Below are 5,725 nucleotides of genomic sequence, written 5' to 3'. Positions count from 1 at the left end.
AGTTAAAGGCATGCCTTTGGGAACGCTCTGCTTTGAGCGTCATTCAGCTCTGGATTGCCCCAACTTGTTTGCTAAAGCTGCCTTGAACAACAGCACATATCTGAGCAAAGAGCAGATATATTTATTCATTGCAAAGTAACACAGCTGCAAATGAAGAATGAACCCAAACTGGTAAGGAATTTCAAACTACAGTGGTACCTCGGGTTACATACGCTTCAGGTTACATATGCCTCAGGTTACAGACTCCTAGAAATAGGAGTTAAGAACTTTGCTTCAGGATGAGAACAGAAATTGTGGTCCAGTGGCCCGGCAGTAGCAGAAGGCCCCATTAGCTAAAGTGGTGCTTCAGGTTAAGAACAGTTTCAGGTTAAGAACAGACCTCCGGAACGAATTAAGTACTTAACCCGAGGTACCACTGTACTTGTGTTGCAGCCCTCTGCTCTGGAAGTGAAACACTAACAGTCCAATCCTATATATATTTACTTAATTCACATTTTGTTCAAAGAGATTACATATAGAACTATATGTTATAAAACAAAACAGAGATTCCAAAATAAATGTTTCTCTTTAAATCCTCTTGTGAGTAGGAGAAGTGGATCTTTAGGAAAGATGGGCAGGGATGTTCTAACCAGCCAACAAATTAACTTACCGGTACTTTGCTCTCTGTGGTGAACACTGGTGTCCCCTCTGGGGGTATCTCCAAAGCTCAGCTTGATAGGGAAAATGATTAACCTCCTGCCCTCCTTCTGAGTTTTGAAGGGAGGAGAATTCAGGTCAGACACGCTGGACTTCAGACACACTTCCAAAGCCAGGAGATGGGTTTTGGGGCTGCTCTATTTTCTCTCAGGAAGAGGAAGGTAGTGCTCATCCTCAACCTCATGCTGGGCTTTTGAAGTCCCACAATTTTGAAGTCCCACCAAGGACAACTCAAATTTGTGGATTCTTGTGCTTACCTCTTCCCCTGCTTGCCAATTTCACTCAACAAACCTTTTCCTAAGTTATTTTAGCATAGATTCTCCCTGCCCTGCCCCAGATATGGTCTAGCAGTGTTTTGCTTCTGAGGAGATCTGCACAGGACTGGGAATTCTAATATAAGGTGGAAATCCAAACAGTGTGATCTTTATTCCAGATCAGTTAAACCAGACGACTTTTCTCTGACTCTGCCCTCTGATAGTTTACCCTGAGGGAATCCTCAGTGGCAGGGGGAAGATAGCTGACCCCTGATCTTGATAGTGTTACTTCTTTTTTTATATAAATATTTTTAAATTAATTTTTACACAGTACATTTCAATTTAAACATATCATTCACCTTCACATTTGGGATTTTCTGAATCCCTTGACTTCCCCCATTGTATTTTGAACTTTACAAGTACAGTGGTACCTCGGGTTAAGTACTAAATTCGTTCCGGAGGTCCGTACTTAACCTGAAACTGTTCTTAACCTGAAGTACTACTTTAGCTAATGGGGCCTCCTGCTGCTGCTGCCACCCCGCTGGAGCACGATTTCGGTTCTCCTCCTGAAGCAAAGTTATTAACCTGAAGCACTATTTCTGGGTTAGCAGAGGCTGTAACCTGAAGCATATGTAACCTGAAGTGTATGTAACCCGAGGTACCACTGTATTATTCTAATCCTGCCAAAGTTTTAAGTTGTTTACAGTGTTACTTCTTATACAGCTGCAATCCTTGTGAGGGAACAGAATAGACAGGAAAACAATGAAGCACTGGAATACTTAGGTGTTGAGAGTGAATTCTGAAACTGAATAATGGAGAATTGAAATATGCCATGTCAATCTCCCAGGACATTCTATACAAGATCTCAAAGTAGCTGTTTTACTACAAAGGAATTTCAGAAATAGACTGGAAAGAGAAGCTGCTGAATTACAACTCATTACCAAACTTAAAACCATGGGAAGACCTGGGCTGAACAAAGACATTGGATTCTTATCTCACTATACATGACTAAACCATTTCTCACCTTCTCACCCCTTGCCTTTTCCTGTAAGACCTATTCCAGTCGTTAAGAGTTGTCAACAGGCTCTCTCAGCTATCTGCCTATCTCCCATTCCCACCACCCTTCTGAGTAACACCCCTCCCCACCTTCTCACTATATAGAAGGATCTGGCAACTTCTGTTTCAGTGTGTCTGAAGAAGTGTGCATGCACACGAAAGCTCATACCAAGAACTAACTTAGTTGGTCTTTAAGGTGCTACTGGAAGGAATTTTTTTTATTTTGAGGGTGGGCACAGTTTAACCAAGGAAAGGCAAAAGCCCGGTGCTAAATCAAACAGAGGTTGCAGCTGTAGTAAGGAAAGAACAAGCTTGATCTACAAAAATTGTAGGAGCAGCCAATTATCTAACAATGTTTATTCCAAACATCGCAACAGTAACTATGCCATTATGATGTTGCTCTTTCCTGGATAGCAGTCCATAAGGCAATTTTTGAGAAGTTAAAGCAGCTACGTTTAATTATTACAATGGGAAAGAGGCAGCTACCAGTTTTGCAGGATTAGCTGTGTTGCCGTTGTAGAGAGACTCACTTGTTACCCTTGTTTGGAGGCAGTAATGCTTGTGGATACCAGTTGCTGGAAACCACAGGCGGGGAGAATAAGCTTGTGCTCAGGTTCTGCTTGAAGGTTTCCTACAGGGAAGTGGTTGGCCACTGTGAGAACAGGATGCTGAATAAGATGGGTGTTTCTATATGCCTATGTTACATTGACAATTCCCGCCCCCAAAACAATGCTCTTTTCTTTTCTTCTTCTTTTTTTGAAAAATGTTTAGATGTGCATGGAACAACTAAAAGGAATAGACTTCAAGAAAACACCTCGTGATAGTTTATTTACCAATTTTGCAGATCCAAAACTGAATAAATTTAAAATTGTTTCTGCTAATGATAGGAGCATTGCAAATCCTTAAATATACAATTTTGCAGAGATAGTCCAATTGTCTCCAGGATATCAGGCAGGGTTCTCTCCCAGCCCTACCTCAGGATACCAGGGATTGAACCTCGGGTCTTCTGCATGCAAAGCAGTTGCTCCACCACTCAATTATGACCACTTCCCATAAAATGAATTTGTGAGGCTGCATGTGACTCTGAGGCTGTAGGTTGTCGACCTGTGCTCAAATGGTGATTTTGTAAATCTGTTTCTGCAAGCTGAATTGGCTAAATCCACTGCTGCCATTGAGGGTTGTACAGAATTCTGCTCATGGTAACTTACTGTGATTTATTTTACTGTAGGCAATTGAAAATGCTTCCTCGGCAGTGCTTTGTTTGTGTCCTTTGGTTCTAAATATATTCTGATCTGGTCTTTGCTAGGCTTTTACACAACTATTGTATTGAATAATTGTTATGTTTTGACCATTGCATCAAGGAAGCAAGACTTCTTAGCTGTGGTTCCCTGTCTGTGGAAAATGTTCCCCACTGAGGTCTGCTTGGTGCCTTTGCTGACATCTTTTTACCACCAGGCAAAAATTTACCTTTCCACCACACTTTGAAGGATTGTGATTATTTTATTTTGCTTTTAGTGTTCTACTATATGCTTTCTACTGCTGTTAAGGTGGGGAAATTGCTTTGTGTAATATTTAAATTAATTGCATGTGGGGCGGTTGTGTGTGAATATGCTTATAATGCAGTTTTACTTACGCTTATAAATAAGTTGTAAGTTGCAAGAAGACCTTTCATGTGACAACTGATTAGTAAATTTAAAATAATAAATAATGCAAATCACTTTATTCAGAACATTACTCCTCAGCATCACCACAATTTTCTGTGATGCATAAACTACAGGCAGTACCTGCATATATATTGTAATGGAGTATTGGTTTAATAAGTTGCCTAGACCCTGAAACACTTCTTTGTAATTTTGGATTAACACCCCATGGATCTTCCAGATTTGTTTTGATTAGTCACATAGAGTTTGTGCACTTGGGATTCTAGGTAATTCTTGTCTTTACACCTGCAATGGGGACTGTATTTACCAAACACTTGCACTCTAGATGTATGACTGTTGAAGCAGTTCAGGATTCAAAGCTTTATAAGCTTTTAAAAGGCATGGCATTAGCTTCTGCCCCTGTGCCATTTGTAACGTTCAGTTTGGCTGTCATTTATGAGAACACACTACTTATCTTCCAGAATGAAAGAATGTAGTGTACCAATAAAGAAATCATGCTGTTCTGGCAGCAGAGGCTTTACTTTGATATTTCCAATCTCAGCTTTCACATGGCTCACCAGCACTCGCTTCTGTAAGTACCACTGTTTGTTTACACCACAATTTCCTATTATCATTACAGCTCCCTTCAAAAGTTTCAGATTATATATGCTAGGGGCGTGCATTGGCATTGAATAAAAAGGTGAATATGGGTGATTTGGGTTTCTCTCCCCCTTCCTGAGTTGAAGCATAATGTCAATAGCCCTGCATCAGACCAAGGCCCCTCACAGCCACAGAGTGCTCTGTTTCTGTGTTTTTCTCTACCTGTACAATTCTAAATTTACCTATACAATATTTATATCTTTTTCTAGGCCCACAGGCTTTGCATGAGGTAGTCCAAAACATTGCCTATTTTTTTAAAAAAAATAAACTAAAACCCAGAGCTCCCCCAAACTTTGCAGGCAGTGCTGTAGACAATCTCACAGTGTAAGGCCTATTGCAGACTTGTACAATCCAACAGGCCTATAGGAGAATACAAGCAACTGTATTCTGTAAATAAGCTGCAAAGTTTTTTTAAAAATGTATAAGCAAGGATATACACCACTTGGCCACCTTTTAATTATTTCATGATAAGAAAGGCAAATGCCCCTCACTCCCTCAAAAGGGATTATGGAGGAGAATGAATCCCTTTTCCTCCCATTCTACCCTACCATCAAAACAAGACAGTCCCAGGAGCTATTTGTGTAGAAGGGTTCCTGTGCCTGTAAATTGTATCCACTTTGACCAAAAGGGGTAAAAATTAAAGCCATCTTTCAAATCGGGGAAACAAAAAGCTTTGTTATCAAGAGTGGCTCAGGAGCCAAATTACAGATCAAAGTGGAGAGTTTACAGAATAATTATGAAACAGATAGGATTTTTAAAAATAAATGAATGTATAGATGCAAGGTGAATATTGGAGCCTGTGCACACTCCTTATAGATAGATAGATAGATAGATAGATAGATAGATAGATAGATAGTGGCTGCAATCCTAAACACAGTAGAGAGCAAATCATGTTGCTCAAGAAGGCTTACTTGTACTTAAGACTATACTACAAGAGCATTTTTGACTGCTTTGTGGTGAGGAAACATCTGTGGTGAGGAAACATCTGAACTGTGTCAGAAAGTTTCTCTTAGTAAATAACAGCATTGTACTTTTAGTAGTGATTAACTAAACACAGGCAAATTATATTTTGGGTTAATCATATTAAGAGTGGTAGTAGCTATAATGAGATAAAATATGAAATGAGATGCTAATTTGAAGGCCTTTAAAAAAATTTCAACATATGATTCATTGCACAATTCTCTATTCTATGAAATTCCACTTTACATTCTACCCGTCTGCAAAACCATCCCACTTCCATAGCCTTTGTTCTTATTTGCACATCGCCTTTGCTGATGCTCTATTAATGATACTGAATTGGGGTCTGTTTCCTTCCTGATAGATTTAATTTCCCTGAAAAGTAATTAATTTTATTTAGATGTAAGGGACTGAAATTAAATATCAATATAGACATTACTTCAATTAGTTCAATTGTCCTGT

The sequence above is a fragment of the Podarcis vaucheri genome, assembly GCF_965113315.1.
Source record: "Podarcis vaucheri genome assembly, chromosome: 6".
Taxonomy (NCBI): domain Eukaryota; kingdom Metazoa; phylum Chordata; class Lepidosauria; order Squamata; family Lacertidae; genus Podarcis; species Podarcis vaucheri.
The sequence above is the reverse complement of the archived record's forward strand: the minus strand, read 5'-3'. Positions refer to the sequence as shown.